Source organism: Ornithorhynchus anatinus, chromosome 15 (genome assembly GCF_004115215.2).
Source record: "Ornithorhynchus anatinus isolate Pmale09 chromosome 15, mOrnAna1.pri.v4, whole genome shotgun sequence".
In the NCBI taxonomy this organism is placed as follows: Eukaryota; Metazoa; Chordata; class Mammalia; order Monotremata; family Ornithorhynchidae; genus Ornithorhynchus; species Ornithorhynchus anatinus.
Window position 1 is genome coordinate 14,675,226 of NC_041742.1, and position 13,616 is coordinate 14,688,841.

Here is a 13,616-nt window from a genome sequence, read left to right on the forward strand (position 1 = left end):
TAAGGAAAAATGCAATTCACAAGTTGAGGCCTACACACTGATTTATCTCTTCTCTTTCCAGCTGTAACAGAAGAGCCATTATTTTCACTGGATACTAAAATGTTACAACGCTCCTTGGTGATGAATGATAATTCATCAGGGGCGGCAAAAGGCAAGTTGATCTCAAATCCAATCCTTGTCCCGGCCTCAATGGGTGGAGCACAGCGCCCAAGCGGCGTGGCCTCGTGGAAAGATCACAGGCCTGAGAGTCAAGGTACCTGGGTTCTACTCCCGGAGCTGCTACTTGTCTGCTGGGTGACCTTGGACAAGTCATTTCACTTCTCTGGGCTTCAATTCCCTCATCTGCAAAAATGGGGAGCTGACACCCGTTCTCCCTCCTACGTAGAATGTGAGGCGTGTGTGAGACCTGTTGCTCTTGTATCTATCCCAGTGCTTTGTACAGAGCTTGGCACATAAATACAATGACAATAATAATTGTTACTGTTAATATTCTTATTTTATTGTTATTATTGTTACATTTTGTGAAGCCGCTTCAGAAGCCAGGAGAATGAGGCCCTGGTGATTTGACAGTGATCTGGCTTTGAAGTCCAGTGAACTTGGCGATCTTAATTTGCCCCTTTACTCAAATTACTGTTAAGGACAAAATCTTTTTTTATTTATGGAATTTGTTATGGAACTGTACTAACCCCTGGGGCAGATACAAGCTAATCAGGATGGGTACAGTCCCTGTCCCACATGGGGCTCACAGTCTTAATTCCCATTTTAAACATTACGTAGCTGAGACACAGAGGAAGTGAAGTGACTTCCCCAGGGTCAAGTACCAGAAGAGAGACAGGGTTGGGATTAGAACCCAGATCCTCTGACTCACAGGTCTGTGCTCTTTCCACTAGGCAGCTCTGCTTCTCAGCTGACTCTGTGGGACGATCTTCAACTAAGTTCATTTATTAATTCAATATTTGTTGAGCGCTTACCCTGTGCAGAGCTCTGTACTATGCACATGGGAGAGTACAATATAGCAAGAAACAGACGCATTCCCTGCCCACGATGAGCTTTTCCGGTGGAATCATGTCCTTAAAGCTGTAGCTGTCCCAGAATATCTGCACCCAGTCCCCTCACTCATCTTAATAATAATTACATCTCAATTTCCATTAAAATACGGATGGTATTTGCTAGGGCAGTGCTCTGCATGCAATCAGCGGGCAATAAATAATGATGGTGGTATTTGTTAAGCGCTTACTACGTGCAGAGCACTGTTCTAAGCGCTGGGAGAGATACAGGGTAATCAGGTTGTCCCACGTGAGGCTCACAGTCTTAATCCCCATTTGACAGATGAGGGAACTGAGGCACAGAGAAGTTAAATGACTTGCCCACAGTCACACAGCTGACAAGTGGCAGAGCTGGCATTCGAACCCATGACCTCTGACTTCCAAGCCCAGGCTCTTTCCACTGAGCCACGCTGCTTCATAAATACCAGGGATTCACTGAGCGATTCCATCTCTAAAGCTTCCTGCATATAACTTCTACACTGGTCAGATAATAAAGATAATAGTAATAATAATGATGATGATCCTATGCCTTACGGCACATAGTAAGTGCTAAAAAATACCACAGTTATTGTTCCTATTATTATGTTGCGCAAAAGCTGCAACTCAAGGCAGTTGGACAAGCGTGGAGGAAACTAACAGAGATAACTGTGCAGGGAAATCGACACCGACACAGTCATGTGAATAAAACATGGCAGAAAAGCACCTTTTCCTGGTTTCTAATAATAATAATAAAGATAATGTTGGTATTTGTTAAGCGCTTACTATGTGCCGAGCACTGTTCTAAGCGCTGGGGTAGACACAGGGGAATCGAGATGTCCCACCTGGGGCTCACAGTCTTAATCCCCATTTTACAGATGAGGTAACTAAGGCCCAGAGAAGTGAAGTGACTTGCCCACGGTCACACAGCTGACAAGTGGCAGAGCTGGGATTCAAACTCATGACCTCTGACTCCAAAGCCCGTGCTCTTTCCACTGAGCCAGGCCGCTTCTCTAGAGTGTAAGCTCGTTATGGATAGGGAAGGTGTCTACTAATGCTGTGGGAAGCGGCGTGGCGTAGCGGATGGAGCACGGGCCTGGGAGGCAGAAGTCACGGGCTCTAACCCCGGCTCTGCCCCTGATCTGCTGAGTGACCTTGGGCCTCAGTTATCTCATCTGTAAAATAGGGATGGAGACTGTGGGCCCTCTGTGGGACAGGGACAGTGTCCAACTCAATTTGCTTGCAAGCACCCCAGCACTTAGTTCCATGCCTGGCACACAGAAGCCCTTAATAATAATAATAATAATAATAGTAATGTTGGTATTGGTTAAGCGCTTACTAGGTACCAAGCACTGTTCTAAGCACTGGGTAGATAGAGGGTAATCAGGTTGTCCCACGTGGGGGGTCACAGTCTTCATCCCCATTTTACAGATGAGGTAACTGAGGCACAGAGAAGTGAAGTGACTCGCCCACAGTCACACACTTAATAAATACCACAATTATTATTACTGTATTATACTCTCCCAAGAGCTTAGTATAATCATAATAATGTTGGTATTTGTTAAGCACTTACTATGTGCAGACCACTGTTCTAAGCGCTGGGTAGATAGAGGGTAATCAGGTTGTCCCACGTGGGGGTCACAGTCTTCATCCCCATTTTACAGAGGAGGTAACTGAGGTACAGAGAAGTGAAGTGACTCGCCCTCAGTCACACAGCTGACAAGTGGCAGAGCCGGGATTAGAACCCATGACCTCTGACTTGCAAGCCCATGCTCTTTCCACTGAGAGTATATAGTTCTGCATAGAGTAAGCGCTCAGAAAATACCACTGTTTGATTGAACGATGTGCAGGGCCTGGGCTAGAGTTCCCTGAAATGGTGATTGAGACCATCACAACTGTACACGGCTGACTTATTTTCCTTCTGTACTCGCCCTCATTTGACTTTTAAGTTTTGAAGGAAATCGCCTCCAGCTCATTGAGGCAAGTGAGAAAAACCTGGCAGAGGTTATAAAGGGGTGTTGGCTTTTTTTTCAAAATCCACAGAGCAGGACTCTAAGAAATTCACCAGTAACGTGTCGAAAGACCTGTAGAAGAGCAGTGTGGCCTAGTGGAAAGAGCACGGGCCTGGAAGTCAGAGGAATTGGACTCCGATTCTGGCTGGGCCACTTGTCTGCTGTGCGACCTAGGGCAAGTCACTTCACTTCTCCGGGCCTCAGTTCCCTCATCTGCAAAATGGGAATTCAATACCTGTTCTCCCTCCTTCCGAAACCGTGAGCCCCATGTGGGACCTGATTATCTTGTATAATAATGTTGGTCTTTGTAAAGCGCTTACTACGTGCAGAGCACTGTTCTAAGCGCTGGGGTAGATACAGGGGAATCAGGTTGTCCCACGTGAGGCTCCCAGTTAACCCCCATTTTCCAGATGAGGGAAGTGAGGCCCAGAGAAGTGAAGTGACCTGCCCACAGTCACACAGCTGACAAGTGGCAGAGTCGGGATTCAAACCCATGACTTCTGACTCCGAGGCCCAGGCTCTTTCCACTGAGCCGTGCTGCTTCTTGTATCTATCCCGGCCATTAATAAGAAGCTTTTCCCAAAGAGGTCTTCATTTTCTCTCCTTCCACTCTCTCTGCAAAGCCCTTGTATTTGAATTTGCACCCTTCAGTCACCTCTCCCTCAACTCCACAGCACTTATGTACATATACAGAGGAGCAGCGTGGCTCAGTGGGAAGAGCCTGGGCTTCCGAGTCAGAGGTCATGGGTTCGAATCCCGCCTCTGTCAGCTGTGTGACTGTGGGCAAGTCACTTCACTTCTCTGGGCCTCAGTTACCTCATCTGGAAAATGGGGATTAACTGTGAGCCTCACGTGGGACAACCTGATTACCCTGTATCTAACCCAGCGCTTAGAACAGTGTTCTGCCCATAGTAAGTGCTTAACAAGTACCAACACTATTATATACGCAATTGAGTGTATTCATTCATATTAATGCCAGTCTCCCCCTCTAGACTGTAAGCTCACGTTGGGCAGGGAACATATCTACCAACTCTGTTACACTGTACTCTCCCAAGCACTTCTTAGAGTGCTCTGCCCCCAATGAGTGCTCAATAAATATGACTGATTGGTGCATTCAGTGCTCGGCACACAGTGAGCACTTAACAAATACCACAATTGTTCTGAGGTGGTTAAGGTAGGGGGTCGAATCCAGAAGAGGGCATGAAAATATGAGGGCATACACCAACGCACATTTACATAAATATTATGCATCCCAGGTACCGTTTTTTATAAATGGTGAATTGACTGGGAATTTCATCCAGCTACCTGAAAATCAAATTTCTCCCTCATTCTGGACCACAAATGACCTTTCAGAAGGAAATAAAAATCAATCTAAATTTGGTTTCTGTTCACTGAGCGTTTACATACTTGATTACCTTTCCCATGAGCCACGTCCTTAGGACAGGGGCCTTTAAAGACATCAAAATCCTGGTTACTGCTGGGAGCAAAACTGAATTTATACCACGGGGATAACTAATCACCGATAAACCATTACACCACCGATAACCTGGGGAGGAGCAGTTAAGTCTTCGTTTTGTAAGTTGAATCCTTCCATTCCCACACACCTCCCGGAAAAGAATACAAACCGGAAAGAGAAGGTGCCCGAAAGAAAATCTCGTCCATCTCACCGCAGAACTCTTAACCACATCCTGCCTCTGGCCAGGAATGCCCTCCCTCCTCATATCCGACGGTGACTCTTCCCGCCTTCGCAGCCTTATCGAAGGCCCATCTCCTCCAAGAGGCCTTCCCTGACTCAGCCCTCTTTTCCTCTTCTCCCTCTCTCTTCTGCGTCGCCTTGGCTCGCTCCCTTCATTCATCCCTTCTCCCAGCCCCACCGCACTTACGTCCATATCGGTCATTTATTGATTTATACGAGCGGAATTTAATGTCTCCCCCGCTAGACTATGAGCTCACTGTGGGTGGAGAACACGTCTGTTTATTGTTACATTGGGCTCTCCCAAGCTCTTAGTTCCCGGCTCTACCACTTGTCAGCCGTGTGACTGTGGGCAAGTCATTTCTCTGTGCCTCAGTTCCCTCATCCGTAAAATGGGGATTAAGACTGTGAGCCTCACGTGGGACAACCTGATGACCCTGTATCTACCCCAGTGCTCAGAACAGTGCTCTGCACATAGTAAGCGCTTAACAAATACCAACATTATTATTATTTTTATTAGTTCAGTGCTTTGCAGACAGTAAGCGCTCAATAAAGACGATCGAATGAATGTAGAATAAAAGAAAGCTGAGCAGATACTGAAAGCCCAGATGACAGGGAATAGAATATTCTAGGTAGAGAACCCGGCAGATTCAATGCCCAGTGGCCGATATCCCCGTTAGCCACTTGCCCAGTGGCTGATGTCACTTGGTTACTACGGTGCTGATTGGAAGACATGGCCAGCTAGGAATTGACTGGGACTAACCAGTGATAACAATGTTGGTATTTGTTAAGCGCTTACTATGTGCCAAGCACTGTTCTAAGTGCTGGGGTAGATACAAGGTGATCAGGTTGTCCCACGTGGGGCTCACGGTCTTCATCCCCATTTTACAGATGAGGTCACTGAGGCACAGAGAATTTAAGTGACTTGCCCACGGTCACACAGCTGACAAGTGACAGAGCCGGGAGCCAATGATGCCGATTGGCTCGTGGCGGAAGAAATGGCAAGAGGCACGGGATCGATCTGGGATATGTCTATATCGCAAATTTTTGTTAAAATGAGCCAGGTAACTCCCAGTTTATCAGAGTAAAGAATTTATCTTCAAAGCCTCCCTGGAAGTACGGTGTTGGGAATAACGCACAACAGCATACTTGGAGAAGCAGTGTGGCTTAATGGGACGAGTCAGAGGATGTGGGTTCTAATCCCGCCTCCTCCACTTGTCTTCTGTGTGTCCTTAGGCAAATCACTTACTTTCTCTTTGCCTCAGTTACCTCATCTGCAAAATGGGGATTAAGAATGTGAGCCCCATGTGGGACAACCTGATCACTCTGTATGTACTACAGTGCTTAGAACACGCTTGGCCAATATTAAGTGCTTAACAAATACCCCAATTATTCCTATTATTATTAAAGCATGGGCCTGGGAGTCAGAAGGTCATGGGTTCTAATCCCGCATCCTCCACTTGCCTGCTCTGACCCCTTGGGCAAATAACTTCACTTCTCAGGGGCTCAGTGACCTCATCTCTAAAATGGGATGGAGACTGTGAGCCCCAAGTGGGATAGGGCCTGGGGCCAACCTGATTTATTTGTAGCCACCCCTGTACTTAGTAGAGTGCCTGGCACCTAGTAAGCATTTAACAAAAACCCTAATTATTAATACTTCCTCTCCAAGTCGAAGCAACATTTTCAGAGAAATGATGGCTGAGAAAAGCGTCTGAGCCAATGCCTCTTAATGAATGACAACGTGACAGCAAATCTCCTTTTTACAGCTGATGCTATTGCACGCAACACCACAAAGAGAGCAGTGCTGCTTAGTGGGTAGAGCACGGGCCTAGGAGTCAGAAGGACCTGGCTTCTAATTCCGCTGTAAGACCCCAGCCAAGTCACTTCACATCTCTGGGCCTCAGTTTCCTCATCTGGAAAACGGGGATTAAACTGTAAGCCCCGTGTGGGACAAGGACTGTGTCCAATCTCATTAACTTGTCTCTACCCCGACACTTAAAACGGTGCTTGGCACATAGTAAGCGCTTAACAAGTACCATAATTATTAATTATCAGTACTAAAGAACCGGGAAGGGAATGAGAAATGGAAAGTCGTAGACGCATTTGCTCCGCAATTCCCAGGAGCCCCTGATTCATCACTCTGGATATACCATTCCAAGTTACCATTAAATCAACAGTTCATCTTCATGGATGTACAGAAGATAATAATAATGCTAATCATCTCCCGATGAAACTGCTTGTTCTCTTGAAAGGACAGTCTCTTTTGAAACTGAGTTTAATCATCTCATATCAAAACTTTTCTGAAAAAAATGTTCTTCTCCACAGAGGATTTGCTCCTCTTTTCCTTTCACATAAAGTTATTGGATCTGCAGTTTTAGTCTGTCCTTAGAATGAAATCTTCACGTCCAAAGAACAGGGCTTAAAACATCCGATTCCAGACAACAACTGAGACCCTGACTTGGATCTGACGGTGTATGTGGTTTGAGACTTTACTAAAACAAACTGAAAATTGATGTCCGCGAAATCAACCGACCCATCGATGGTCCTTATTGACTATTTGCTGTAGGCAGAGCACTGTACTAAGCATTTAGGAGAGTACAACAGAGTCGACAGACATTCCCTGCCTACAAGGTGCTTCTAGTCTAGAATGGGAGACAAGACACTAACAGAATTCAAATACCGACATGTACATAATTGTTGAAGGGCCGGGAAATGAAGTAAATATCAAGTGCCTAAATGATTCAGATGAGAAGCAGAGAGGCTTAGTGGAAAGATCCTGCGCTTGGGAGTCAGAGGATGTGAGTTCTAATCCAGGCTCCGCCACTAGTTTCCTGTGTGATCTTGGGCAAGCCACTTAACTTCTCCGTGCCTGAGTTCCCTCATCTGTGAAACGGGGATGAACACTGGGAGTCCACGTGGGACAACATGATTACCTTGTATCTACCCCAGTGCTCAGTATAGTGCTCGGCACATAGTAAGAGCTTAATGAATATCATCATTATTATCATTATTTAGATGCAGGTGCACTGGAAGAGGGAGGAGAGGAACGGGCTTGCGAGACAGAGAGGATAGTTGTGTTGTTTACAGTGATGCCCAAGCTTGGGGAAGGACAGAGTTTCAGAGGTGAAAATGAGGAGATCTCTTATGGACAAGTGACGTTGGAGGTGTCAACAGGATCTTGACAAGTGACATCTGGATAGAGATAAGAGAAATGTGAAACTGCAGACAAGGACAGAGGTCAAGGCCCGAGACGTAAATGTGGGAAACAATTACACGGAGATGGTAACAGAAGCCCTGGGAGTGAATGAGTTCTTCAAGGGAATGGGCGGAGATAGAGAAAAGAAGGGGACCCAGAAGTGAGTCCCAAGGCCCTCCCCTGGGAGGCAGAGGAGGAATACGTGAAAGAGACTGAGGTTGAGCGGCAAGCGAAATAGGAGGAGAACCAGAAAAGCACAGTGACAGCGAAGCCAAGGTTGGATAACGTTTCCACGAGAAGGGAGTGGTCAACAGTGTGAAAGGGAGCTGAGAAGGTGAGGAGGATTAGGGACACCATCAGATTAGGCAAAAAGAATGTCAGTAGGGACCAGAGAGGTCAGTTTCCTTGAAGGGGGCAGGAGCCAGTTTGGAAGGGGATCAAGGAGAGAAATGAAGGAAAGGAATGGAAGTAGCGTGGCCTAGTGGGTAGAGCACAGACCTGGAAGTCAGAAGGACCTGGGTTCTAATCCCGGATCCCTCACTTGTTTGCTGTGTGACCTTGGGCAAGTCATTTCACTTCTCTGTGCCTCAGTTACCGCTTCTGTAAAATGGGGATTAAGACAGTGAGCCATATGTGGGACAGGGATGGTGTCCAACCTGATAGTCTTGATTTTACCCAAATGCTTAGTACGGTGCCTGGCACATTATAAGAGCTTAATAAATACCATAAAGAAACAGTGGGTGTAGATAACTCGCTCAAGGATTTGGAGAGGAATGTAATGACTGTCTTCCTTTCTGGACTGTATGCTCATTGTGGGCAGGTAATCTGTTTCTTGTTATATTGTACTTTCCCAAGAACTTTGTACTGTGTTCTGCACACAGTAAGTGCTCAATAAATACTACTGTGGCACAGTGGAAAGAGCACGGGCTTTGGAGTCAGGGCTCATGAGTTCGAATCCCGGCTCTGCCACCTGTCAGCTGTGTGACTGTGGGCAAGTCACTGCACTTCTCTGGGCCTCAGTTCCCTCATCTGTAAAATGGGGATTAAGACTGTGAGCCCCACGTGGGACAACCTGATTGCCTTGTGTCTACCCCAGCGCTTAGAACAGTGCTCTGCACATAGTAAGCGCTTAACAAATACCAACATTATTATTATTATTATTACTGAATAAGAAATAAACAATTGAAAGAAGGAGATGGGGCGGTACCTGCAAGGAGTCATGTGACCAAGGGACAGTTTGTTTCACGAAAGGGGATATAAGAGCATGTTTGAAAGTGGTGGGGAAGAAGCCATTGGAAAAGTGAATGACTGAAAATGGTGGCCAAGGAGAGAAGAAGGGAGGAGGAAAGTGCTTTGATAATTTATAATGGGATGGGATCAGAGATACAGGTGGAGAAGGGTGATTGTGAGAGGAGCAGATATCCCCCTGAAATACTTCTAGGAAAGCTGAGAGAGTCAAAGAAGTCACAGGAGGAGAGACTGGAGAGAAGCGGAGGAGATTTGAGGGAGATCGAGCCTAATGGTTTCGATTTTACCGGTAAACTACATGTCCGGGTCATTAGCAGAAAGGGAAAGGTTTGGAGGCCCTGGCTTGAGGAGGGAGTTTAACGTCTGTAATGGCTGGCGGGTGCAATCGTTATGAGAATCGATAAGGATGGAAAAATATTCTTGTGAGGCGGAAGAGCGGATAGAATTAAAGCAAGAAAGGATGAATTTGCGGCGGAAAAGGCCAGCCAGGTATTTCTTGTAACGCGTCTAATTTGAGAAGCAGTGTAGGCTACTGGAAAAGCTCGTGGGCTCGGCAGTCAGAGGACCTGGGTTCGAATCCCAGCTCTGCCACATCCCCACTGTGCGATCCTGGGGAAATCATTTATGTGGGCTTCAGTTTCCTCATGGGAAAAATGGGGATTTCATTTCTATTCTCCCTCCTACTTGGACTGTGAACCCCACATGAGACCTATTATCTTAGATCTATCTCAGCGCTTTGTGCAGTCCCTGGCACACAGTAAGCACTCAAATTCCACAATTACAATTATTATTTTGGTAATAATAAAATGTAGTCATATGGGGATAAATCTTCTGAAAATGATTATGAACAATATTTACGGTATTCATATTGTCAATCATGGAGGTAGCCCGCCATATTATCCGTAGTTTATATACTGTACTAGCAAAAGAATTGAAATAAAAACACAGATAAGTATATCAGACAATTTAAATTAGGCCAGTGTTTCAGCATTCCTAAAATCATAAAATTATACAGCTGGTCCCAGGAGTCAGGAAAAATATTAAGATGTTCAGTTAATAATCATAAAGAAATTTGAGTCACTGAGTGGGGATATTTCTTAGAAAAGAAATTGAAAACCACGTACCAGTAGGGAGGATAAAAAATGACAAGGCAGTAAGTGGAGAGAGCCGTATATCAAAAATCCTTTAGGAGAGTTAGCGTATTGATTATTCGACCATTTCTGTGCATCTTTAAAAAAGTGTACCTCGAACCCCAACTGGTATACGCACACATCGGGTCTCATTTTCCAGGAATCTATTCTAATTCCATTTCGATGTGATCTCGTCAAGGCAGTGTATTTGGGCAGGGTCTGTTCCATTTCCAGCTCCTACCCTTCTATTCAAATTCATCAAAATGGCTATTGAAATTTGCCAGGAGAAATCTGTAAAGAGGTTCCACCTTTACTTTCCTAGACCAGAGAAATCCGGTAGAGGCCTTGAATCTTCTACGTCAACTCATTTTTTAAAAATCTGACCTTCAGCACAAAAGAGAAAGCCTCCCCCTTTTCTCAAGCTTTCACAGTCGTCGACGTCACCGGGGACAGAGATGATGATGGATACTACACTCAGAGGAGACGGGATTGCTAATATTCTGGCACGGTTATCCTTCCACCCTTTTTATTAAGAAAAAAAAATAATGAATATTTTGTGTCCATACAACACCAATATTATTTTAAAGCAAAATCTCACTTAAATGTTCAATTTCTTTTGAGAAGAAATGAACGTGGCCCTGGGGACTCAGAGTCAGGAGACCTGGGTTCTAATTGCAGTTGGCCAACATGCCCGCTGTGTGACCTTGAGCAAGTCACTTAACCTCTCTGGGTCTCAATTTCCTCATTTATAAAAGAGGGATAAGATGGATCTGGAGGTTTTTGTTTTTTTAATGGTATTTAAGTGCTTACTATGTGCCAGGCACCGTACTAAGCACCGGGGTAGGTACAAAGATGGACGAAATCCATATCCCACATGGGGCTCACATTCTTAATGCCCATCGCACAGATGAAGTAACTGAGGCCCACAGAAGAGAACTGACTTGCTCAAGGTCACGCAGCAGATAAGCAACGGAGCTGAGATTAGAACCCAGGTCCTTCTGATTCCCAGGCTTGTGCTCGATCCACTAGGCCATTCTACTTCTCAGGGAAAGTGTTTGATTATCCTGCACTTACCCCTCACTTAGTACATAGTAAGAACTTAATAAATGCCACAATCCTAATATGATATATTATGGAAGGGCAAGATCATTTTGATTTGGGATCATTTCAGTTTGGGAAATGAAACCGGGTGGAGTCAGAGCACTGGTCCAAGCACCTGGGTAAATCCTAAAAAACAAACACACAATCCCAGCCCATAACACGCTTTCAACTCTAGCGGAAGAGACAGACGGGCACAGACGCGGGGAGTAGAAAGAAGGACAAGATTAGAACTAGGGTTAGCAGGAATATGGAAAGTTGAATGAATGAATCGAGTGTTTAGATCCCAGTTTTCATCCCCTTAATCCCATCGGGAGTTACCATGAGATTGGGTAAACTGGAAAACACATCCCTCCCTCCTCGCATCCACCAAACTAACTCTCTTCCCCCCTTCAAAGCCCTACACCTCCTCCCGGAGGTCTTCCCAGACTGAACCCCCTTTTTCTTCTGCTCCTCCTCCCCTCACCATTGCCCCTACTCCCTCCCTCTGCTTTACCCCCTCCCTGCCCCACAGCCCTTGTGTATACTTGCACATATGTATTATTCTATTTATTTTATTAATGATGTGCCTATATCTAAAATTCTATGCATTTATTTTGATGCTATTGATGCCTGTCTACCTGTTTTTTTGTCTGTCTCCCCCCTTCTAGACTGTGAGCCCGTTGTTGGGAAGGGATTGTCTCTATCTGTTGCCAAATTGTACTTTCCAAGCGCTTAGTACGGTGCTCTGCACACAGTAAGCACTCAACAGAATGGATTTCAGGCAAAGTTCTAGGCCAAACACAAATGATGAAAAATCCCTTATACCTCCCACTCCTTCTGGAGTCTTGCTTGAAAGTTTCTTGGATGTTTTTCATTTCCAGCACAGTAGCAAACCCTCCCCGATCAGGATCTCGCCTGGAGAGTTTCCGGTCCTCTACCAGTCCCGGCTATGGGAGGGAGAGTCAAGCAGAGGCCTACACAATCCATTCCCAGCTTGGCCAGTGGCTAGCGAGCGGAAGGCCGTCTGCTACAAGACATAAGTCACCTGTGCCGGGCAGCAGCGGCACGGGAGAGAGTCGAGGGCGGAGACTCAAGTTTACAGCCCGGAAGAAGGTATAACATTTAACCACTTCCATAGTTTTACCAAGAAAACTCCACGGATACATTACCAGAACAACTGCAGATGGAACTGGGGCGTCCCGGGAGAGATGCATCCATGGAGTCGCTATGGGTCGGAGACGACGCGACGGCATAAGACAAGCAAACCCTATCGTCTGAATAATAATTGTAATAACTGTGTTTTCCTTTAATGGTATTTGTTAAGCACTTACTATGTGCCGGGCACTGTACTAAGTGCTGGGGTAAATAGGAGATAATCAGGTTGGACACAGTCCCTGGCCCACATGGAGCTCACCTCCCCATTTTACGGACAGGGGAACTGATGCCCTGAGAAGTGAGGTGACTTGCCCAAGGTCACACAGCAGACATGTGAAAGAGCAGCGATTAGAACCCAGGTCTTTCTGACTCCCAGTTCTGGGCTCCATCCATCAGGCCACGCTGCTGTTGGAAAATAAGTTGAGAGCGGAAGACTTTGAGTCTTTCCTGAAGTTACCAAGGCGTAATTTAGAAATAATGTGTCACTTTTGAAAGATTTGCTCAAGCCAAGCTGTCATTTCAGTACTTTAAGAATAAGGGCCTAATTTTCTGAGTTCCTGCAGTAGATTTATCTTAAATGAACTCAACTTTGATCTTCTCTCCAACATTTTGCTTGTTTTGACTTCAATAAGTCAGTCCATCAAAAAGAGTTGACTCCCCGCATCATAATGAAGCTGCAAATGTCATCAGAACAAGATTCCTCCCAGACCCATCTTTTCCACTCTCTCTTCCTCTGGAGGAGCGGGGGGAAATGAAAGAAAAAAAACACCAGATATTTCACCATTTCCATCATCGTGATTCTGAAATTCCCAGTGTGACACAGTCCCCAAATTGACTGTCAAAGTCTTCGAGAGGAGGAATCATGTCTAATTCTACTGTAATCTCCCAAGTGCTTAGAACAGGGCTCAGCACACTATATTCACTCCGAAAGAAACACTGATCATTTTGATAGGATCAGCAAGTGCCTTTTGTTTCCGGATCTTGTTCCCAAGCCAAGTTCCATAAGTCCACGTGAGTCCCTCTGCGTAACTGGTAGTGATAACTATAATAGCGGTAACAATATTCTTTGGTTCTGTTTTT